We start from the raw sequence: 25,491 nt of genomic DNA on the forward strand, positions 1-25,491 counted from the left end.
TTTTGTATGTACAGCTTGCTTGGCCCATTGTTGTGTCAAGTCACTCTGGTTGACACTGACCGTGTGCAATGCCATAAGAATCATCTTAAACTTTAGCCCCCACCCAAACTCTGACCATTTTTCTCGTCCTAGCAGAGCTGGTTTGGCTGTTTTCATGTTATCCAGAGCGTTGGTGACTGTAACTGTGCTCCTGGCAACAATTTCATTATGGTTTCTTGCTGAATGTTTACTGACATCGGTCATATTCAACTGGTGTTGAGCGTTTGTAAATTCATCAGTTATCCTGGGCTCTGGTACACTCAGACGAGAGTGCTCTGAAACAGTTGTTGCAGTGACGTTCTATTGAAATGGATACTTGCACACTGGAGTCTTTTGAAACGTTTTAATACTGATACATTAAAAAAAGCAGCGTTAGACACGATTACTCTACACATACTGACCAGCTCAATTAGACAGAAACGTGCTATATGGCAGGACAATCGCCATCGCCCAGTCTCGCTGCTTTCTCTTCCTTAACTCCGTCTAGTCCAGAAGTTCTGTGCGTCCATGAATCCATGTCCACCGAATCTGTTAACTTTTCATCTGAACTATCTGTTGCGATCAGGAGAGCGGGCTATCAGTTATTGCTTACAGTTATTACTGCAGAGCGTGGCTTAAAGTGCACGCTTCAAACCTATTGTGTAATGTAAATGGTCAATGATCACGGCCCTACAGATCACAGGCCAATCATGCCATCGATATATGGTTAATATGTAATACAGTTACATGTACAGTCGTGGCCAAAAGTTTTGAGATGACACAAATATTAATTTCCACAATGTTTGCTGCTTCAGTGTCTTTAGATATTTTTTGTCAGATGTTACTATGGAATACTGAAGTATAATTACAAGCATTTCATAAGTGTCAAAGGCTTTTATTGACAATTACATGAAGTTGATGCAAGAGTCAATATTTGCAGTGTTGACCCTTCTTTTTCAAGACCTCTGCAATCTGCCCTGGCATGCTGTCAATTAACTTCTGGGCCACATCCTGACTGATGGCAGCCCATCCTTGCATAATCAATGCTTGGAGTTTGCCAGAATTTGTGGGTTTTTGTTTGTCCACCCACCTCTTGAGGATTGACCACAAGTTCTCAATGGGATTAAGGTCTGGGGAGTTTCCTGGCCATGGACCCAAAATATTGATTGACTTATGGCAAGGTGCTCCATCATGCTGGAAAGGCATTGTTTGCCAACAAACTGTTCCTGTATGGTTGTGAGAAGTTGCTTTTGGAGCATGTGTTGGTACCATTCTTTATTCATGGCTGTGTCCTTAAATTGTGAGTGAGTCCACTCCATTGGCTGAGAAGCAACCCCACACATGAACGGTCTCAGGATGCTTTACTGTTGGCGTGACACAGGACTGAGGGTAGCGCTCACCTTGTCTTCTCCGGACAAGCTTTTTTCCAGATGCCCCAAACAATCGGAAAGGGGATTCATCAGAGAAAATGACTTTACCCCAGTCCTCAGCAGTCCAATCCCTGTACCTTTTGCAGAAAATCAGTCTGTCCCTGATGTTTATCCTGGAGAGAAGTGGCTTCTTTGCTGCCCTTCTTGACACCAGGCCATCCTCCAAAAGTCTTCGCCTCACTCACACCTGCTTGCTGCCATTCCTGAGCAAGCTCTGTACTGGTGGTGCCCCGGTCCCGCAAAGAAATGATGACGGCACGTGTTTCCTTGCAGGTAACCATGGTTGACAGAGGAAGAACAATGATTCCAAGCACCACCCTCCTTTTGAAGCTTCCAGTCTGTTATTCGAACTCAATCAGCATGACAGAGTGATCTCCAGACTTGTCCTCGTCAACACTCACACCTGTGTTAATGATAGAATCACTGGCATGATGTCAGCTGGTCGTTTTATGGCAGGGCTGAAATGCAGTGGAAATGTTTTCTGGGGATTCAGTTCATTTGCATGGCAAAGAGGGACTTTGTAATTAATTGCAATTCATCTGATCACTCTTCATAACATTCTGGAGCATATACAAATTGCCATCATACAAACTGAGGCAGCAGCTCTGGACTGGGGACCGTCGCCGGAAGCTCTGGACTGGGGAGGCACACTGGAGGCCTGATGCGTGGGGCCGGCACAGGTGGCACCGGGCTGGTGCCATGCACTTCAGGACGAGTACGGGGAGCAGGCACAGGACGTACAGGGCTGTGAAGGTGCACTGGAGACCTGGTGCGTATAGCGGCATCAAATGTACCGGAACTTTAACACACTTCACACGGTGAGTACGAGGAGTTGGCACAGGACGTACTGGGCTGTGAAGGCGTACTAGAGACATGATGCTTAGAGCTGGCACAGATGGTGCCGGGATGAGAACACGCTCCTCAAGGCGAGTGTGGAGAGCTAGCAGGACGTACTGTCATGCAGGTGAATGAGGACCCAAAAGCGACTTGGCGAAAACAGAGTATTTAATCCAGTAATAAACTTTACAAAACAAAAAGCATAATACTACTCGTAAAGACGAGAACAGACTGGAGACTTGATCGAGAACTGCAGGTTGCCTCGGGAAGGCACTTGAACCTAGCAGACTCAGACACCTGCTCACCACGCAGCATCTGAGGGAAACACGACACGACAGGGCAAAACATAGACACAGCACGGTGAATTATAGATGAGGATCCGACAGGGCAGGTACGGGAAACAAGGAGAGAAATAGGGACTCTAATCAGGGAAAAGGATCGGGAACAGGTGTGGGAAGACTAAATGATGATTAGGGGAATAGGAACAGCTGGGAGCAGGAACGGAACGATAGAGAGAAGAGAGAGCGAGAGAGTGAGAGAGGGAGGGGGAGAGAGAGGGATAGAAAGAGGGAAAGAACCTAATAAGACCAGCAGAGGGAAACGAATAGAATGGGAAGCACAGGGACAAGACATGATAATAAATGACAAAACATGACAGTACCCCCCACTCACCGAGCGCCTCCTGGCGCACTCGAGGAGGAATCCTGGCGGCAACGGAGGAAATCATCAATGAGTGAACGGTCCAGCACGTCCCGAGACGGAACCCAACTCCTCTCCTCAGGACCGTAACCCTCCCAATCCACTAAGTATTGGTGACCCCGTCCCCGAGAACGCATGTCCATGATCTTATGTACCTTGTAAATAGGTGCGCTCTCGACAAGGACGGGAGGGGGGAGGGAAGACGAACGGGGGTGCGAAGAAAGGGCTTAACACAGGAGACATGGAAGACAGGATGGACGCGACGAAGATGTCGCGGAAGAAGCAGTCGCACAGCGACAGGATTGACGACCTGGGAGACACGGAACGGACCAATGAACCGCGGAGTCAACTTACGAGAAGCTGTCGTAAGAGGAAGGTTGCGAGTGGAAAGCCACACTCTCTGGCCGCAACAATACCTAGGACTCTTAATCCTGCGTTTATTGGCGGCTCTCACAGTCTGTGCCCTGTAGCGGCAAAGTGCAGACCTCACCCTCCTCCAGGTGCGCTCACAACGTTGGACAAACGCTTGAGCGGAGGGAACGCTGGACTCGGCAAGCTGGGAAGAGAATAGAGGAGGCTGGTAACCCAGACTACTCTGAAACGGAGATAACCCGGTAGCAGACGAAGGAAGCGAGTTGTGAGCGTATTCTGCCCAGGGGAGCTGTTCTGCCCAAGACGCAGGGTTTCTGAAAGAAAGGCTGCGTAGTATGCGACCAATCGTCTGATTGGCCCTCTCTGCTTGACCGTTAGACTGGGGATGAAACCCGGAAGAGAGACTGACGGACGCACCAATCAAACGACAGAACTCCCTCCAAAACTGTGACGTGAATTGCGGGCCTCTGTCTGAAACGGCGTCTAACGGGAGGCCATGAATTCTGAACACATTCTCGATAATGATTTGTGCCGTCTCCTTAGCGGAAGGAAGTTTAGCGAGGGGAATGAAATGTGCCGCCTTAGAGAACCTATCGACAACCGTAAGAATCACAGTCTTCCCCGCAGACAAAGGCAGACCGGTAATGAAGTCTAGGGCGATGTGAGACCATGGTCGGAAGGAATGGGGAGCGGTCTGAGACGACCGGCAGGAGGAGAGTTACCCGACTTAGTCTGCGCGCAGTCCGAACAAGCAGCCACGAAACGGCGCGTGTCACGCTCCTGAGTCGGCCACCAAAATCGCTGGCGAATAGACGCAAGAGTGCCTCGAACACCGGGATGACCAGCTAACTTGGCAGAGTGAGCCCACTGAAGAACAGCCAGACGAGTGGAAACAGGAACGAAAAGGAGGTTACTAGGACAAGCGCGCGGCGACGCAGTGTGCGTGAGTGCTTGCTTAACCTGTCTTTCAATTCCCCAGACTGTCAACCCGACAACACGCCCATAAGGAAGAATCCCCTCGGGATCAGTAGAAGCCACAGAAGAACTAAACAGACGGGATAAGGCATCAGGCTTGGTGTTCTTGCTACCCGGACGGTAAGAAATCACAAACTCGAAACGAGCGAAAAACAACGCCCAACGAGCTTGACGGGCATTAAGTCGTTTGGCAGAACGGATGTACTCAAGGTTCTTATGGTCTGTCCAAACGACAAAAGGAACGGTCGCCCCCTCCAACCACTGTCGCCATTCGCCTAGGGCTAAGCGGATGGCGAGCAGTTCACGGTTACCCACATCATAGTTGCGCTCAGATGGCGACAGGCGATGAGAAAAATAAGCGCAAGGATGAACCTTATCGTCAGACTGGAAGCGCTGGGATAGAATGGCTCCCACGCCTACCTCTGAAGCGTCAACCTCGACAATGAATTGTCTAGTGACGTCAGGAGTAACGAGGATAGGAGCGGACGTAAAACGTTCTTTTAGAAGATCAAAAGCTCCCTGGGCGGAACCGGACCACTTAAAACACGTCTTGACAGAAGTAAGAGCTGTGAGAGGGGCAGCAACTTGACCGAAATTACGAATGAAACGCCGATAGAAATTAGCGAAACCTAAAAAGCGCTGCAACTCGACACGTGACCTTGGAACGGGCCAATCACTGACAGCTTGGACCTTAGCGGAATCCATCTGAATGCCTTCAGCGGAAATAACGGAACCGAGAAAAGTAACGGAGGAGACATGAAAAGAGCACTTCTCAGCCTTTACGTAGAGACAATTCTCTAAAAGGCGCTGTAGAATACGTCGAACGTGCTGAACATGAATCTCGAGTGACGGTGAAAAAATCAGGATATCGTCAAGATAGATAAAAACAAAGATGTTCAGCATGTCTCTCAGAACATCATTAACTAATGCCTGAAAAACAGCTGGCGCATTGGCGAGACCAAACGGCAGAACCCGGTACTCAAAATGCCCTAACGGAGTGTTAAACGCCGTTTTCCACTCGTCCCCCTCTCTGATGCGCACGAGATGGTAAGCGTTACGAAGGTCCAACTTAGTAAAGCACCTGGCTCCCTGCAGAATCTCGAAGGCTGATGACATAAGGGGAAGCGGATAACGATTCTTAACCGTTATGTCATTCAGCCCTCGATAATCCACGCAGGGGCGCAGAGTACCGTCCTTCTTCTTAACAAAAAGAACCCCGCCCCGGCCGGAGAGGAAGAAGGCACTATGGTACCGGCGTCAAGAGACACAGATAAATAATCCTCGAGAGCCTTACGTTCGGGAGCCGACAGAGAGTATAGTCTACCCCGAGGAGGAGTGGTCCCCGGAAGGAGATCAATACTACAATCATACGACCGGTGAGGAGGAAGGGAGTTGGCTCGGGACCGACTGAAGACCGTGCGCAGATCATGATATTCCTCCGGCACTCCTGTCAAATCGCCAGGTTCCTCCTGAGAAGTGGGGACAGAAGAAATGGGAGGGATGGCAGACATTAAGCACTTCACATGACAAGATACGTTCCAGGATAGGATAGAATTACAAGACCAATTAATAGAAGGATTATGACATACTAGCCAGGGATGACCCAAAACAACAGGTGTGAAAGGTGAACGAAAAATCAAAAAGAAATAGTCTCACTGTGGTTACCAGATACTGTGAGAGTTAAAGGTAGTGTCTCAAATCTGATACTGGGAAGATGACTACCATCTAAGGCAAACATGGGCGTAGGCTTGTCTAACTGTCTGAAAGGAATGTTATGTTTCCGAACCCATGCTTCGTCCATGAAACAACCCTCAGCCCCAGAGTCAATCAAGGCACTGCATGTAGCACCCGAACCGGTCCAGCGTAGATGGACCGACATAGTAGTACAGGATCTAGATGAAGAGACCTGAGTAGTAGCGCTCACCAGTAGCCCTCCGCTTACTGATGGGCTCTGGCCTCTTACTGGACATGAATTAACAAAATGTCCATCAAATCCGCAATAGAGGCACAGGCGGTTGGTGATCCTCCGTTCCCTCTCCTTAGTCGAGATGCGAATCCCTCCCAGCTGCATGGGCTCAGTCTCAGAGCCAGAGGAGGGAGATGGTTGCGATGCGGAGCAGGGAAACACCGTTGATGCGAGCTCTCTTCCACGAGCCTGGTGACGAAGATCTACCCGTCGTTCTATGCGGATGGCGAGAGCAATCAAAGAGTCCACACTGGAAGGAACCTCCCGAGAGAGAATCTCATCTTTGACCACTGTGTGGAGTCCCTCCAGAAAACGAGCGAGCAGCGCCGGCTCGTTCCAGTCACTAGAGGCAGCAAGAGTACGAAACTCTATAGAGTAATCCGTTATGGATCGATCACCCTGGCATAGGGAAGCCAGGACCCTAGAAGCCTCCCCACCAAAAACTGAACGGTCAAAAACCCGAATCATCTCCTCTTTAAAGTTCTGGTAATTGTTAGAACAATCAGCCCTTGCCTCCCAGATAGCTGTGCCCCACTCTCGGGCCCGGCCAGTAAGGAGTGAAATGACGTAAGCAACCCGAGCTCTCTCTCTAGAGTATGTGTTGGGTTGGAGAGAGAACACAATCTCACACTGGGTGAGAAAGGAGCGGCACTCAGTGGGCTGCCCGGAGTAGCAAGGTGGGTTATTAACCCTAGGTTCTGGAGGCTCGGCAGGCCAGGAAGTAACAGGTGGCACGAGACGAAGACTCTGGAACTGTCCAGAGAGGTCGGAAACCTGAGCGGCCAGGTTCTCCACGGCATGGCGAGCAGCAGACAATTCCTGCTCGTGTCTGCCGAGCATGGCTCCTTGGATCTCGACGGCAGTGTTACGAGCGTCTGTAGTCGCTGGGTCCATTCCTCGGTCGGATCCTTCTGTCATGCAGGTGAATGAGGACCCAAAAGCGACTTGGCGAAAACAGAGTATTTAATCCAGTAATAAACTTTACAAAACAAAAAGCATAATACTACTCGTAAAGACGAGAACAGACTGGAGACTTGATCGAGAACTGCAGGTTGCCTCGGGAAGGCACTTGAACCTAGCAGACTCAGACACCTGCTCACCACGCAGCATCTGAGGGAAACACGACACGACAGGGCAAAACATAGACACAGCACGGTGAATTATAGATGAGGATCCGACAGGGCAGGTACGGGAAACAAGGAGAGAAATAGGGACTCTAATCAGGGAAAAGGATCGGGAACAGGTGTGGGAAGACTAAATGATGATTAGGGGAATAGGAACAGCTGGGAGCAGGAACGGAACGATAGAGAGAAGAGAGAGCGAGAGAGTGAGAGAGGGAGGGGGAGAGAGAGGGATAGAAAGAGGGAAAGAACCTAATAAGACCAGCAGAGGGAAACGAATAGAATGGGAAGCACAGGGACAAGACATGATAATAAATGACAAAACATGACACGTACAGGGCTGGGAAGGCGTACTGGAGACCTGGTGCGTGGAGCCGGCACAACTTTTAACAGACTGATAGCACGCTCCTCTCGATGAGTATGGAGAGCTGACTCAGGTGGCATTAAACCGATAACACGCTCCTTAGGGCAAATGTCGTGCATCCTCCAACAATTCAATAACTCTCTCATTTCTCTCTCCTCCAAATTCTCCCTCAACTCACTGACAGTCTCGGATTTTCGGGCTGTTTTTTGGGCTTTCTATGTGGCCGCGAACCCCGGTGTCATCGCTGTCCTCCATCATAACCTTCCGTCTGCCGCTCCTGCCAAGGAAGGCAATCCTGTCCTGCCACGATTTCCTCCCAAGTCCAGAATCCCTTCCCATCCAGGATCTCATCCCAAGTCCAGGATACACTCTCCTCCTGGGCACGCTGCTTGGTCCTGTTGTGGTGGGATATTCTGTCATGTCCGTGTGTAGAGACGGACCAAGGCGGAGCGGAGGTTGAGTTACACATCTTTATTTCTAAGTGAAACTTAAGCAAGACATAACAATAAAGAAACAACGAAACGTGACTAAGTGGTGCACATGCACAAAACACAAAACAATATCCCACAAATACAGGTGGGAAAAACAGAGATTACCAACTGCCTCTAGTTGGGAATCATACAAATCACCAATATAGAAATATTAACCTAAAACCCCACATAGAAATAATAAACTAGAATACCCCCCTGTCACGCCCTGACCTACGTCACCATAGAGAAACAATGGCTCTCTATGGTCAGGGTGTGACAATCAGTCAATTTCAAGCCTTATTCATACAGTTTTGTTGAATAGGAAATACATCATAAAATATTTAATTTTCATATTTGTACTTTTGCGTTTGAGGTTGTGTCCCCAAAAATGACTACACCTCAGCAATGTATAACTATTATTAAAGGAAAGGTGAGATTTGAATTTTTTTTGGAATATGCAGCATTACTAGCTATTGTTTACGGCCATCTCATAATAATTAATTACTTTTGAAAATTAAGTAGATTACATTTTCGATTACATTTAGTTACATGTAACTGGTTAATGAGGCAATACAAATGTGATGTAACTAAAATAAAAGAGCATTTACTTGACTACAATGGCCAACTGTTTTTGTGATTTTGACAATAACTAGACTAAATGTTTGAATCAAAATTGTTTCCACATCCTTTCAATGAAATGAAGTTGAACCAACATGGAATAGACGTTGAATTGACGTCTATGCCCAGTGGGTAACATTTAATAATATTTTTGTCAAAATTACTCATTTAAAATTATTATTTTTTAACAAATGCCAAAATTAAAAGTGCAATATTGGAACTATTTCATATAACTCTTGACAGAGAATTTTCTCCGAAACATCCACTGGGATGCAGACACCATTCAAATGTGTGCAGACTCATTACAACTTCAGCTTCAAGCACAAAGTCATTTCATACATCTGTGACCAAGAAAATGTGATCTTATTTCAATTCGATTCAATTATTTAGTATTTTTTCATGTTGAGAGTTCTAAATCCAGCTGAAAATATATCAGTGAGATGGGGAGAGCAGGGAGAGCAGTGAGATTGCGTTTTCTGGCACGATAAGACACGGGACCCTATGACATACACAGAGTGCATAGTACACCAAAACGTAAGTCGGAACCAGTCCAGAACCACTTAAAGTCCCCCATATTGGGGACTTAACATCTAAGAGGATGTCTTATAGGTTTAACATCTAAACCTGTTATATTAAATGAAGTGCCCTTTAATGTGAACCACATGGAAAATTTGATAAATATCATTTCCTCTGTCCTGTTTATAGGACTTCTAGGAAGATTGTAACCCCAACATGTTTAAACGTTTTCACCATCATTATAAAGCCGTAGTTATTTTGTTGCTTTGACAAAAGCCATTTCTCAAGATTATTCTTTAGTTAAAGTGATTACTTAATTTACATCTCCCTAATTTTAAGGTCAACCCTATTACGTGAACTGAACTCTCATTTTGTTATGGTGCAAATATTGCTTTTCAAAAAAAAATTGAACATTTAATAGTCAAATTATAGTGTAAGAGCCGGTGAGCTGGTTCTACTCTTTTTGCCAATTTTCTGGTGTTTTGTAGTGAAAACTGAGCACATCGAGCATAATATGGTCTCTCCTATCATTGCTATGCAGACGACACACAATTAATCTTCTCCTTTCCCCCTTCTGATGACCAGGTGGCGAATCGCATCTCTGCATGTCTGGCAGACATATCAGTGTGGATGACGGATCACCACCTCAAGCTGAACTTCGGCAAGACGGAGCTGCTCTTCCTCCCGGGGAAGGACTGCCCGTTCCATGATCTCGCCATCACGGTTGACAACTCCATTGTGTCCTCCTCCCAGAGCGCTAAGAACCTTGGCGTGATCCTGGACAACACCCTGTCGTTCTCAACTAACATCAAGGCGGTGGCCCGTTCCTGTAGGTTCATGCTCTACAACATCCGCAGAGTACGACCCTGCCTCACACAGGAAGCGGCACAGGTCCTAATCCAGGCACTTGTCATCTCCCGTCTGGATTACTGCAACTCGCTGTTGGCTGGGCTCCCTGCCTGTGCCATTAAACCCCTACAACTCATCCAGAACGCCGCAGCCCGTCTGGTGTTCAACCTTCCCAAGTTCTCTCACGTCACCCCGCTCCTCCACTCTCTCCACTGGCTTCCAGTTGAAGCTCGCATCCGCTACAAGACCATGGTGCTTGCCTACGGAGCTGTGAGGGGAACGGCACCTCAGTACCTCCAGGCTCTGATCAGGCCCTACACCCAAATAAGGGCACTGCGTTCATCCACCTCTGGCCTGCTCGCCTCCCTACCACTGAGGAAGTACAGTTCCCGCTCAGCCCAGTCAAAACTGTTCGCTGCTCTGGCTCCCCAATGGTGGAACAAACTCCCTCACGACGCCAGGACAGCGGAATCAATCACCACCTTCCGGAGACACCTGAAACCCCACCTCTTTAAGGAATACCTAGGATAGGATAAAGTAATCCTTCTCACCCCCCCTTAAAATATGTAGATGCACTATTGTAAAGTGGCTGTTCCACTGGATGTCATAAGGTGAATGCACCAATTTGTAAGTCGCTCTGGATAAGAGCGTCTGCTAAATGACTTAAATGTAAATGTAATAACACGACAACCCTGTTAGATAGGCAGATTTTGTTATTAACAATTTCAAAAAAATATAAATAGCATTCATTTGCCACTCCCTGTTACACAGAACAAGCTTTCCTTCCCCCTGTCCACAAAGAGACTTATGGCTGATTCAAGATTAAATCCTCGGTCCTTCTGTAGCTCAGTTGGTAGAGCATGGCGCTTGTAATGCCAGGGTAGTGGATTCGATCCCTGGGACCACCCATACGTAGAATGTATGCACACATGACTGTAAGTCGCTTTGGATAAAAGCGTCTGCTAAATGGCATATATTATTATTATATATTATATTATTACTATCAACCATGTTACTTTAATTGGCCCCTAATTGACAGCTAATATAGTCTTTCTTTCTCTCTCTTGAGATGGGAAAACATGTTTTATGAAGTTGACGTTAGACAGACCAAGTACTCTTTAAGACAAAGTTAAAATAAATAGACTACCGAATAAATAAATAAATAAATTACAATACCCAAAAGGCCTCATTTTTGTTTTTTTGGGAGAGTGCCCTTTTTTCACTTTGAGCACCTGCCCCCTCAACTGGTAGTTGGAATAAGCTAAAGTGAGTTTGTGTAAAGCAGGGGTGTCAAACATACGGCCCGCGGGCCGGAACCGGCCCCCAAGGAGGTTTGAACAGGCCCGCAGGATAATTTGAAAGTGGAAAAAATGCATAAAAGACATGGAATTAATATTTTTAATTCGCTGCAATTCATGGATTATCCGCTAAGGGGCGCACTCTTTCCATCAGAGTAGAAGACAAGCCGCATCACTGAGACAGACTGAAAACAGCAGACAGTATCAATGCGCCATCTGCTGCTTGTTACGACGTTGTTAATACCTTGGTCTCTACCTCTCCGCTACACCATCATTAGCCAAAATGTCGTTATCCAAACGGAGAAAAGTAGATAAGGAGTGTAGAATTTTCAAAGAAAAATGGACCACGTCCTATTTATTTACAGAGATGCACGGAAAACCTTTGTGCTTGGTGTGTTTGCAACAAGTTTCGGTATTGAAGGAATATAATATTCGACGCCACTACGAGACTCATCACAGCGAAAAATATGACGGCTTGCAAGGACAACTGAGAAGAGATAAGATTAACGAATTGCTGGCGGGTCTGAGGAAACAGCAGTCAACTTTCATCCAGAGCCGAGAAGTCAGTGAAGCAGCGGTAAAAGCCAGCTACCTAATTCCTAGCGAAATAGCATTAGCATCGAAGCCGTATTCCGACGGTGACTTTGTTAAACGATGCATGATGAAGGCGGCTGAACTTGTATGTCCCGAGAAGCGACAAGCTTTTGCCAATATTAGCCTGACGAGGAATACTATAGCAGAGAGGATTTCGGAACTATCGGCAGATTTAGACAGTCAATTGAAACAGAGAGTCAAGTCATTTATTGCATTTTCCGTGGCAATTGACGAGAGCACTGACATCACAGACGTGGCCCAACTGGCCATATTTATTCGAGGAGTTGATGAGACATTGACTGTTACTGAAGAGTTTCTTGAGTTGGTGCCAATGATGGACACCACAACAGCCGAGGACATTTTCGGCTCTGTCGTTGCTGCATTGGACAGAGTTGGAGTGGACTGGTCCCGCGCTGTCAGCCTGGCTACAGACGGCGCGCCATCCATGGTCGGAAAGAAAGCAGGTGCCGCGACAAAGTTCAAAGACAAAGTACAAGCCCTTAATGGAGGAGATCGTTTCTGGACATTTCACTGTATTTTGCACCAGGAGGCATTGTGTTGCAAGTCGCTGAAAATGGACCACGTCATGGAGGTGGTTGTTCGCACTGTAAATTTCATCCGGTCCAGAGGTCTGAACCATCGTCAGTTTGACAAACTTCTCAGCGACAGCAACATTACCCACAGCCTGCCATACCACACTGAAGTGAGATGGTTAAGCCGAGGCGCTGTGCTGAGGCATTTCTTTGATCTACGAGAGGAAATCGGACAGTTCATGGAGAAAAAGGAAAACCGGTGTTGGAATTACAATCTCAGGAATGGCTACGGGACCTTGCATTCTTGGTTGATATTACTGAACACTTGAACAATCTGAACAAAATGTTGCAAGGCCGCAAAAAAGTTGTCACACAGTTTTCTGACAACATACATGCATTTAAGTTGAAGCTGACTTTGTGGGAGATGCAACTGGCAAATGGCAACCCTGCTCATTTCCCCTGTCTGAGAGATGTGTGTGTGACCAGACCTGATGCGGACATGAAACGGTACAAAGACAAAATTGCAGGACTACTGCGGGAGTTTGAGAAACGTTTTCAGGTATTTGGTGAACTTGAGACAGAATTTTCAGTTTTTCGCTCACCTTTCACAGTTAAAGCTTCTGATCTGCCGGTCGAAATTCAGCTAGAGATAATTGATTTGCAGTGTGATGCAGATTTGAAGGGCAAATTTGCCTCTGTAGGTCTGGACAGATTTTATCAGTATCTACTACCAGGTTACCCCAAATTAACAGCCCTGGCTGCTAAAATTTTGTGCATGTTTGGGACAACCTACCTTTGTGAACAAATTTTCTCAGTGATGAATATCAATAAAACAAAAATGCGTTCAAGGCTCACAAACAAGCACTTAAATGACATTCTGAAAGTGACAGCTAGTCAGGACATGACACCTGGTGTTGATGCACTTGTACAGGCCAAAAGATGCCAAGTTTCAGGTACAAATACAAGTCCAGACTAGACTAACACCTTTAAAATGCTGTTATATTAAAATGCTGCCTTAGATACTGTTTGCATTGAAAGAATACAGCTCTGTGAAGATGAATCCTTACTGTGGTGATTTAAAAAATGTGCACTTTAATGTTAGTCAGCAGCTTCAAAACAAAAGTTGTGTGATGGAATTCTACTGTTCATACAACTCCATAAATGTTCAGTATGTATTGTATGTGTATGTATGTTTCATGTATGAAGTTTACAGATTTACAGGACAGGCGAACACTTTCTTCATTACACATTTAAAATCACTCTCCTTAGTTTGTAAGGTGTACGCAGGGATTACATTTAGATTTTATATGCGTATGTGTAAGTGGTTTAAAAATTCCTTTCTTTAAAAGTCTCATTTAATCTTAAAGTGCATTACTATATTTTTCAGTACCAATTAAAGTTTTGTGCCTTTGTACAATCAGTGGGATCAGTTGCAATGCATATTTGTGAATGATAAAAGTAAATTGCACATTTGTCTAAGGAAATATGAGGTGTTTCATGAAATGTTTTGTAAAAGGATAGTTCCTTAAATTTCAATATTTTCCTAATGTTCTTGTGCTTCTTTACACCAAAACAAAGGAAAGACATGTTATTTTGGTTATTTATAGCAGAGTATGGTATAATTTTAATGGTCCGGCCCACTTGACATCTCCCTAGGCCGTATGTGGCCCACGATGCGAAATGAGTTTGACACCCCTGGTGTAAAGACACAATCTAGGATATAATTAATAAATCTACCTAGGCTGACACTATTTGTTCATCCACATGTGGAATTTGAATTCCGTTGTTAATGTTGTCGGAAACCTTCCATACATCTGTACTTGTTTAATAACCTCTACTGGATTGGGCTCCCTAAATTGGGACAGTTGTTGCTCAATATGCGATAATGTGACTTGAATGAAGTTGTAAACAATAGACAAACAATAGACAATAGACATGTCTTATATTGGCAGAAAGCTTAAATTGTTAATCTAACTGCAGTGTCCAATTTATAGTAGCTATTACAGTGAAATCTAGAAACAGTCTGACCATACGGCTGTCTCTGGCTCCACACCCGCCCGGCCATCTAGATGTGTGAAGGTTAGTGTCTTTTCTGTGGGTAAGCTAATGATCCATGATGTATGACACTTTAATTTTGTATTACCATAGCATTTTTGTATGTTCTCTGTAGTTGTGTCATGTTTGTCATTTATTATCATGTCTTGTCCCTGTGCTCCCCATGCTATTCGTTTCCCTCTGCTGGTCTTATTTGGTTCTTTCCCTCCTTCTATCCCTCTCTCTCCCCCTCCCTCTCTCACTCTCTCGCTCTCTCTTCTCTCTATCGTTCCGTTCCTGCTCCCAGCTGTTCCTATTCCCCTAATCATCATTTAATCTTCCCACACCTGTTCCTGATCCTTTCCCCTGATTAGAGTCCCTATTTATTCCTTTGTGATCCGTTCCTGTCCCGTCGGTTCCTTGTATTGTATTCACCATGCTGTGATTGCGTTTCGCCCTGTCCTGTCGTGTTTTTGCTGTGATTGTGTATCGCCCTGTCCTGTCGTGTTTTTTTGCCTTCATCAGATGCTGCGTGTGAGCAGGTGTCTCTGTCGACTACGGCCTGCGCCTACCCGGCGACCTGCAGTCTGTGGCCGCTTCTCCAGTTATTTCCCCTCTACAAGTCTAGAGGATTTCTGTTATTCCCTGTTTGGACTTAAATAAACTCTGTTTCTGTTAAGTCGCTTTTGGGTCCTCTTTCACCTGCATGACAGAAGGAACCGACCAAGGAATGGACCCAGCGACTACAGACGCTCGTTACACTGCCGTCAAGATCCAAGGAGCCATGCTCGGCAGACACGAGCAGGAATTGTCTGCTGCTCGCCATGCCGTGGAGAACCTGGCCGCTCAGGTTTCCGACCTCTCTGGACAGTTCCAGAGTCTACGTCTCGTGCCACCTGTTACTTCCTGGCCTGCCGAGCCTCCAGAACCTAGGGTTAATAACCCACCTTGCTACTCCGGGCAGCCCACTGAGTGCCGCTCCTTTCTCACGCAGTGTGAGATCGTGTTCTCTCTCCAACCCAACACATACTCTAGAGAGAGAGCTCGGGTTGCTTACGTCATTTCACTCCTTACTGGCCGGGCTCGAGAATGGGGCACAGCTATCTGGGAGGCAAGGGCTGATTGCTCTAACAAATTCCAGAACTTTAAAGAGGAGATGATTCGGGTTTTTGACCGTTCAGTTTTTGGTAGGGAGGCTTCTAGGGCCCTGGCTTCCTTATGCCAAGGTGAACGGTCCATAACGGATTATTCTATTGAGTTTCGCACTCTTGCTGCCTCTAGTGAGTGGAACGAGCCGGCGCTGCTCGCTCGTTTTCTGGAGGGACTCCACGCAGTGGTTAAGGATGAGATTCTCTCCCGGGAGGTTCCATCAGATGTGGATTCTTTGATTGCTCTCGCCATCCGCATAGAACGACGGGTAGATCTTCGTCACCGGGCTCGTGGAAGAGAGCTCGCATCAACGGTGTTTCCCTGCTCCGCATCGCAACCATCTCCCTCCTCTGGCTTTGAGACTGAGCCCATGCAGCTGGGAGGGATTCGCATCTCGAATAAGGAGAGAGAACGGAGGATCACCAACCGCCTGTGCCTCTATTGCGGAGTTGCTGGACATTTTGTTAATTCATGTCCAGTAAGAGGCCAGAGCCCATCAGTAAGCGGAGGGCTACTGGTGAGCGCTACTACTCAGGTCCCTTCATCTAGATCTTGTACTACTATGTCGGTCCATCTACGCTGGACCGGTTCGGGTGCTACATGCAGTGCTTTGATTGACTCTGGGGCTGAGGGTTGTTTCATGGACGAAGCATGGGTTCGGAAACATAACATTCCTTTCAGACCGTTAGACAGGCCTACGCCCATGTTTGCCTTAGATGGTAGTCATCTTCCCAGTATCAAATTTGAGACACTACCTTTAACTCTCACAGTATCTGGTAACCACAGTGAGACTATTTCTTTTTGATTTTCCGTTCACCGTTTACACCTGTTGTTTTGGGTCATCCCTGGCTAGTATGTCATAATCCTTCTATTAATTGGTCTAGTAATTCTATCCTATCCTGGAACGTTTCTTGTCATGTGAAGTGTTTAATGTCTGCCATCCCTCCCGTTTCTTCTGTCCCTACTTCTCAGGAGGAGCCTGGCGATTTGACAGGAGTGCCGGAGGAATATCATGATCTGCGCACGGTCTTCAGTCGGTCCCGAGCCAACTCCCTTCCTCCTCACCGGTCGTATGATTGTAGTATTGATCTCCTTCCGGGGACCACTCCTCCTCGAGGTAGACTATACTCTCTGTCGGCTCCCGAACGTAAGGCTCTCGAGGATTATTTGTCTGTGTCTCTTGACGCCGGTACCATAGTGCCTTCTTCTTCTCCGGCCGGGGCGGGGTTCTTTTTGTTAAAAAGAAGGACGGTACTCTGCGCCCCTGCGTGGATTATCGAGGGCTGAATGACATAACGGTTAAGAATCGTTATCCGCTTCCCCTTATGTCATCAGCCTTCGAGATTCTGCAGGGAGCCAGGTGCTTTACTAAGTTGGACCTTCGTAACGCTTACCATCTCGTGCGCATCAGAGAGGGGGACGAGTGGAAAACGGCGTTTAACACTCCGTTAGGGCATTTTGAGTACCGGGTTCTGCCGTTCGGTCTCGCCAATGCGCCAGCTGTTTTTCAGGCATTAGTTAATGATGTTCTGAGAGACATGCTGAACATTTTTGTTTTTGTCTATCTTGACGATATCCTGATTTTTTCTCCGTCACTCGAGATTCATGTTCAGCACGTTCGACGTGTTCTACAGCGCCTTTTAGAGAATTGTCTCTACGTAAAGGCTGAGAAGTGCTCTTTTCATGTCTCCTCCGTTACTTTTCTCGGTTCCGTTATTTCCGCTGAAGGCATTCAGATGGATTCCGCTAAGGTCCAAGCTGTCAGTGATTGGCCCGTTCCAAGGTCACGTGTCGAGTTGCAGCGCTTTTTAGGTTTCGCTAATTTCTATCGGCGTTTCATTCGTAATTTCGGTCAAGTTGCTGCCCCTCTCACAGCTCTTACTTCTGTCAAGACGTGTTTTAAGTGGTCCGGTTCCGCCCAGGGAGCTTTTGATCTTCTAAAAGAACGTTTTACGTCCGCTCCTATCCTCGTTACTCCTGACGTCACTAGACAATTCATTGTCGAGGTTGACGCTTCAGAGGTAGGCGTGGGAGCCATCCTATCCCAGCGCTTCCAGTCTGACGATAAGGTTCATCCTTGCGCTTATTTTTCTCATCGCCTGTCACCATCTGAGCGCAACTATGATGTGGGTAACCGTGAACTGCTCGCCATCCGCTTAGCCCTAGGCGAATGGCGACAGTGGTTGGAGGGGGCGACCGTTCCTTTGTCGTTTGGACAGACCATAAGAACCTTGAGTACATCCGTTCTGCCAAACGACTTAATGCCCGTCAAGCTCGTTGGGCGTTGTTTTTCGCTCGTTTCGAGTTTGTGATTTCTTACCGTCCGGGTAGCAAGAACACCAAGCCTGATGCCTTATCCCGTCTGTTTAGTTCTTCTGTGGCTTCTACTGATCTCGAGGGGATTCTTCCTTATGGGCGTGTTGTCGGGTTGACAGTCTGGGGAATTGAAGGACAGGTTAAGCAAGCACTCACGCACACTGCGTCGCCGCGCGCTTGTCCTAGTAACCTCCTTTTCGTTCCTGTTTCCACTCGTCTGGCTGTTCTTCAGTGGGCTCACTCTGCCAAGTTAGCTGGTCATCCCGGTGTTCGAGGCACTCTTGCGTCTATTCGCCAGCGCTTTTGGTGGCCGACTCAGGAGCGTGACACGCGCCGTTTCGTGGCTGCGTGTTCAGACTGCGCGCAGAAGAAGTCTGGTAATTTTTTTCTGCTTCTGCTCCTGGTCTTGCTGGGTCTCAGTCTGTTCCCTGCCATCGCATCTCTCCTGTTCTTGTCCCTGCCCTTGCTGTGTCTCAGTCTGTCCCTAGTTCTCATTTTTTTTTAGAGTAGTACCCTAGTTTCCCTTTTTATCGTTTTTCGTTACGGTCCTGAGGAGAGGAGTTGGGTTCTTTCTCGGGACGTGCTGGACCGTTTGATCTATGATTTCCTCCGTTGCCGCCAGTGTTCCTCCTCGAGAGCGCCAGGAGGCGCTCGGTGAGTGGGGGGGTACTGTCATGTTTGTCATTTATTATCATGTCTTGTCCCTGTGCTCCCCATGCTATTCGTTTCCCTCTGCTGGTCTTATTTGGTTCTTTCCCTCCTTCTATCCCTCTCTCTCCCCCTCCCTCTCTCACTCTCTCGCTCTCTCTTCTCTCTATCGTTCCGTTCCTGCTCCCAGCTGTTCCTATTCCCCTAATCATCATTTAATCTTCCCACACCTGTTCCTGATCCTTTCCCCTGATTAGAGTCCCTATTTATTCCTTTGTGATCCGTTCCTGTCCCGTCGGTTCCTTGTATTGTATTCACCATGCTGTGATTGCGTTTCGCCCTGTCCTGTCGTGTTTTTGCTGTGATTGTGTATCGCCCTGTCCTGTCGTGTTTTTTTGCCCTCATCAGATGCTGCGTGTGAGCAGGTGTCTCTGTCGACTACGGCCTGCGCCTACCCGAAGCGACCTGCAGTCTGTGGCCGCTTCTCCAGTTATTTCCCCTCTACAAGTCTAGAGGATTTCTGTTATTCCCTGTTTGGACTTAAATAAACTCTGTTTCTGTTAAGTCGCTTTTGGGTCCTCTTTCACCTGCATGACAAGTTGTGTAATTGAAAATGAAAATATCAATTTACCCATTAGGCACATTTGGCACAACTGGTGAAGGACACCTGGCAGACTTGATACAAAATATTGTGTAGTGATGTAATTCTTCAATAGATCAGTCTGAAACGTTCTACACACACTGCTGCCATCTTGTGGACAACATCTAAATTACACCTTATCTACACTGAATCTACACTGTTTGGCCATTCCCTTGCATTTCTAAGATGATGTAAAAAAAATTACGTTGTTGACCAGTTTATAATAGGAATAAGGAACCTCAGAAGTTGGTGGTAATATACTACGGTTAAGGGCTATGTCCTAAGAACAGCCCTTAGCCATGGTATTTTGCCCATTTTGACCATATATGACACCTCCTCGGCCTTATTTCTTAATCACAGCAGTCAAAACAAGTTAAATCGACATCCATTGATGGAAAATGATCTGGAGAGTTTAACAAGGGCGAGTTATCTTTTCTCTTGCGACATATTCTTAAACTCGCAATAATTATTATATTGATGTCACACCCTGACCATAGTTTGCTTTGTATGTTTCTATGTTTTGTTTGGTCAGGGTGTGATCTGAGTGGGCATTCTATGTTGGATGTCTTGTTTGTCTGTTTCTGTGTTTGGGCCTGATATGGTTCTCAATCAGAGGCAGGTGTTAGTCATTGTCTCTGATTGGGAGCCATATTTAGGTAGCCTGTTTGGTGTTGGGTTTTGTGGGTGGTTGTCTCCTGTGTCAGTGTACCACACGGGACTGTTTCGGGTTTTCATGGTTCTTGTTTTGTAGTTTATTAATGTATAGTTTCTTTATTAAAGAACTATGAAGTATAACCATGCTGCATTTTGGTCCGGCTCTCCTTCCCAAGAAGAATCCCATTACAATTGATGGAAAATCAAATTTTGCTTCTTAACCTACGTTGTTGAAAATTAGTTATTGCTTATTCCTATATTATTCCTATATTCCTTCTTAATTTGCTCGATAACATTATGGAAAAAGGGTTTCATGGAAAATGTGTCAAATCCCCTCTTCCTTTTTGGGCTAGTTTTCATGCCTCGTGGGTGGGTTTTCATGGGATAATGGGATAGACATGTTAGCTAGACCTGGAAACCCTGGTGGCTCCTCCTGCAGGCAGAAGCCACGGTTACTGTCTTGTGGTAATGGCTCCCTTTTGAGTTGCATGTGTCATCTCACAGTCAAGAACAGGGAAGGCCTCAATTCGATTGTTTGTTAGTAGGCCTAAGAGGCAGATGTATGCAGCATTTTTTCAACCAGAGAGGAAAGCTCAGCTGGGGAAAACTGAGGCAGAGTTGCAGCAAATTATCCAAGAGCGACTGCAGAAGCCAACGGACATCAAACACTCAGTAGAGCTCAGCAAGAGAGATGCGAAGAGAGAGATCGCAGACAGCATGCAGGTATTCACTGCTCTGGTTCGATCCATTGAGAAAAGCCAGGTTGAGGTCATTGATGTGATGGAGAAGAAGCAGAAAGCAGCTGAGAGGCAGGCATGAAATCACTGAGCTGAAGAGGAGAAGCACTGAGCTGGAGCAACTCTCTCACACCGAGGACCACCTCCAACTTCTCCAGAGCTTCACATCTCTAGTGTGCACCCCTCCATCCACCAAGGACTGGTCTGAGATCAGTGTTCACGGTGATCTGTGTGTGGGGACTGTGAGGACAGCTGTGTCTCAGCTGGAGGAAATGCTGAATAAAGAGATGGAGAAGCTGAAGTCAAACTGAAGAGGATTCAGCAGTATGCGGTGGATGTGACTCTGGACCCTGACACAGCACATCCCAATCTCATCCTGTCTGAGGATGGGAAACAAGTGAGATGTGGAGAAACAGTACGGAATCTACCAGACAATCCAAAAAGGTTTGATCGTTTTGCCATTGTCCTTGGAAAGGATGGCTTCTCCTCAGGGAGATTTTACTATGAGGTGACGGTTAAGGGGAAGACTAAGTGGACTTTAGGAGTGGCCAGAGAGTCCATAGACAGGAAGAGGAATATCTCACTGTGCCCTGAAGATGGACTCTGGACCGTGTTGCTAAGGGATGGAAATGTGTACAAAGCCAGTACCTATCCCCATTTCCTCCTGTCCCTGAAAGAGAAGCCCATGAAGGTGGGGGTGTTTGTGGACTATGAGGAGGGTCAGGTCTCTTTTTATGATGTGGAGGCCAGGTCTCATATCTACTCTTTCACTGGCTGCACCTTTACTGAGAAACTATATCCATTATTCAGCCCCTGCAATCATGCTGGTGGTAAAAACCTAGCCCCTCTCATCATCTCTCCTGTCAACCACACAGACTGATTAAACAATGGAGTTTTCCACAAGTCATTTACAATTTATATCTACAAATCATTACATGTATAAATATATTTACAAATATATTTAGTCAGGTTGACATGTCATATAATTAGAATGTCCATGGAAGTCCTTTGAAATTGTATTATCAAAAAAATGGAAACTGGTGTCACGTTCTGACCTTTATTTCCTTTGTTTTGTGATTATTTAGTATGGTCAGGGTGTGAGTTGGGGTGGGCAGTCTATGTTTGTTTTTCTATGATTTGAGTATTTCTATGTTTCGGCCTAATATGGTTCTCAATCAGAGGCAGGTGTCATTAGTTGTCTCTGATTGAGAATCATACTTAGGTAGCCTGGGTTTCACTGTGTGTTTGTGGGTGATTGTTCCTGTCTCTGTGTTTACACCAGATAGGGCTGTTTTGGGTTGTCACGTTTCTTGTTTTGTTAGTTTGTTCATGTGTAGAGTCTTTATTAAAGAACCGTGAGTAGAAACCACGCTGCATTTTGGTCCGCCTCTCCTTCAACTCAAGAAAACCGTTACAACTGGAATCTGTGTACATCTTAATATAAATAATTGCAAAATTAATAACTGAAATAACTGAAAATTAATATTATCAACTGGAATGACCTTAAATAATAAGTAAAAATGTAAAATAAATTATGTTGTTTTTTAATTAGTCATATCCTTTATCTCTAATGCTGAACTGCCCTTGAGCAAGGCAACAACAACAGCTCCCAGGGCTCTGATGAAGTGGACGTCGATTAAGGCAGCCCCCAACATCGCTTTGATTCAAAGGGGAAGACACATTTCGGTTGAAAGCATTCAGTTGTGCTTTCTGTCTTTAAGCTGGTTCTTGATACTTTATAAACAAATAACATAAAAGTCATACGCAGGCTTTGAACTGGTTCCACAGTTTTGGATGTAGATGAGAACAATAATCAACATACCTTCCCTTGGATCTGTGGATCTAAGACAGTGAATATAATAAAGGACTCACTTTTCCTTTGATCTGGCTGTGGATGTAGGTTATTGTGATAAAGGACCTCGCACTGGTTGTTGACAGTGAATATGATCAAATGAGTCATTTTCCTTTGAGGTGGTTGTGGAAGTTGGTGAGGATGAGGGAATAATCTCCACCAGGGTGGTGATGAAGGAGCCTTTTGCCACGGTGCCCAGGTGGTAAGGGCCCAGATGCAGCATAGATGACAGGATGGGGGACAGTTGCAGCTGAAAAGAAGAGGAAAAGAAGAGTTAGAAATAGTATAAGTGGTACGAAAAAGACCTGCGTTCAACTAGTATTTGTTTTCTGGGTGGGTTAAATGCGGAAGACACATTCCAGTTGAATGCATTCAGTTGTACAACTGACAAGGCATCCCCATTTCCCTTTCCCTTTCTTTCAGATACTTGAGTGTTTGATTGTAATGGAGTGCCAGAGTGGTGGGGTTTACACTTTTGGGACTATTTTATTGGTTTCCTTGCACCATGCAAGCTCAATCAAGTGCAGCTAACGTATTTGAAAAACAAATACTTTGATCCCTGGTCTGATACAGGACTATTTCCGAGGGAACATTTCACCACTTAGCATTTCATTACATTTACCACAACACTCTCTCCTGACCTGGTGAAGTTGTAGGTGACCACAGCTCCGGCCACAGTCATCTGCTGGCAGGCCAGGATGAACTGACTGATCCAGATCTATTTATTTTTATTTAACCAGGAAAAGCCCATTGAGACGAGTCTCTTTTTCAAGGGAGACCTGGCCAGAAAATCAACAGCTAACATTACAAAATGTAAAACACAATACAATTAGTACAACAATGCAATCCGACCTACAGGAAACATTTACACTCCCTCTCAACAGTTTTTTTTTACCCGAGTTTTAAACTCATTGAGAGTTACAGAAGAAGCCCACAGTGTGGTACCATAACATGTACTGACACGGTACTACACCAGCCCTGTCTCCTCACTCTGCACTGGGCTGCCTAGAGGGGTTTACACACAGCCAGGGTTAGGGGTAGCTCTGCACAGGGCACCCTATTGGGGCTCACAGCTAAGGTTAGGGGTCAATCTCAGTCTTTACTGGGGTCCTATTGGATAGGACGTAATAGACAGGGCTAAGGTCCGATCACACCTGAGCTGTATTACATTTGTGACTTGAAAAGCTCCTGGTAGAAAAAGTATTGAAACATTTTCAGTTAATTAAATTGACTGGAGTCAAATGCAAATCCAAACACTTATAGCAACAATACAGCAAGGTGGTGCTGTTTTACAGCAAAAAGAGACTTCAGCTCAGATGAGTTTGGTATGGGCCCTCTCTTATTCAATCTTATCTGGTTTATCCGACGGACACAAGAACGCTTTCTATTTAAAGGATGCTCTTTGTTGTTGTTGGTGATGATGGATTTGGTTGAAACAAACAGTTTATTTGACTCTGTGCCGGGAACTGCCACCCACAGCGTTAGACTGACCCAAGAATCCAAATAAGAGTGGCTGGTTGAGTCGTGTCCGTGGCAAAGCAGGAGAAGAGCATGTCCGTCACGATTTCAAAGACAAACAGAAGCAGCTGGCCACCAGCAAGGTGAACAGGTCAATTATTATAAGGGGCAGCAACCACACTGTGTAATCCCCTTACAGAGACTACACACAGACAGGGTTAGAGGTCGCTCTACTGGGCTCCCTATTGGAGCACACAGCTAAGGTTAGGGGTCAATCTCAATCTTTACTGGTTCTCTATGGGGGCACACCATATAAAAGTCATGGTTAGGGGCTGATACCAAACGAATTTCATTCATGGATCATGATTTTGTACCAGCTCCTGGTATAATTTAATAGACTGGAGTCAAATGGAAATCCTGATAGTTACAATACAGCAAGGTGGCGCCATTTTGCAGCAAAAAAAGACTTCAGCTCAGATGAGTTTGGTATGAACCCTCTCTTATTCAAGGTTTTCTGCTTTATCACACTACAACACAACAACATCCATCCATAGCCAAAAGGCAGGCAGGGAGAAATAGTGTGCAGACCAAAATTCAACAAAAATGCTTTGTATTTGAGGTTGCTCTGTTGTTGTTGGGGATGGAGAACATGAAGAGAGTGGGTTGATTTCAGAGATAAGTCATTTCTTTGACTGAGCCCGAGCTGCCACCCACAGCACCAGACTAACCCAATAATCCAAATAAGAGTGGGCGTTGAGTCATGCCACTCTATCCATGCGCTTTCAGGTCCAAAATGTCACGAGTGTGTTAAGGAAAACTAGGAGGATGAAATGCACCAAACAGTCCACATGTACAGTATCCAAACGTTTGGAGAAAAAAAAAATCAAACATTGATAAGAATCTGAAAAAAATGTGTGTTCTCGCCACAATGGTCTGTTTAGTTGTAAATATCTTATTGACTGGAGTCAAATGCAAAATCCAAACACTTATAGCAACAATACAGCAAAAGACAAAAGACACGTTTCCGTTTCATAATGGGACAATGAAGTCACATTGGATTATATTCTGAGCTGTGGGTCTGAGGAAGAGCAGCACAGCAAACTAGGACATCCAGAAGAGCATGCGGCTACGACATAAATTAATGGTACGCTGGCTATCTGAGAATAGAGAGAGGAATAAAGTTGAATGTGGTATACAGTATATTTATTCAGTGCTAGTTATCAAATGAAGATAGGGGTATGTAGGAGTGGTGGATCAGGTCATTTCTGTTTGTGTTATAGACCAAACAGTCTGAGAACATGTTTTGAGGCTAAATATACAGAGTTGGTTTACAATTGCGTTGT

General features: G+C 45.8%; 1 pseudogene; it reads left to right on the forward strand.

The window, feature by feature from the left end:
* The first annotated feature begins 2,147 nt into the window (after nucleotides 1-2,147).
* Nucleotides 2,148-21,718, forward strand: LOC124012177 (annotated as a pseudogene).
* The last annotated feature ends 3,773 nt before the right edge of the window (nucleotides 21,719-25,491 follow it).

This window comes from Oncorhynchus gorbuscha, linkage group LG24, assembly GCF_021184085.1.
Source record: "Oncorhynchus gorbuscha isolate QuinsamMale2020 ecotype Even-year linkage group LG24, OgorEven_v1.0, whole genome shotgun sequence".
In the NCBI taxonomy this organism is placed as follows: domain Eukaryota; kingdom Metazoa; phylum Chordata; class Actinopteri; order Salmoniformes; family Salmonidae; genus Oncorhynchus; species Oncorhynchus gorbuscha.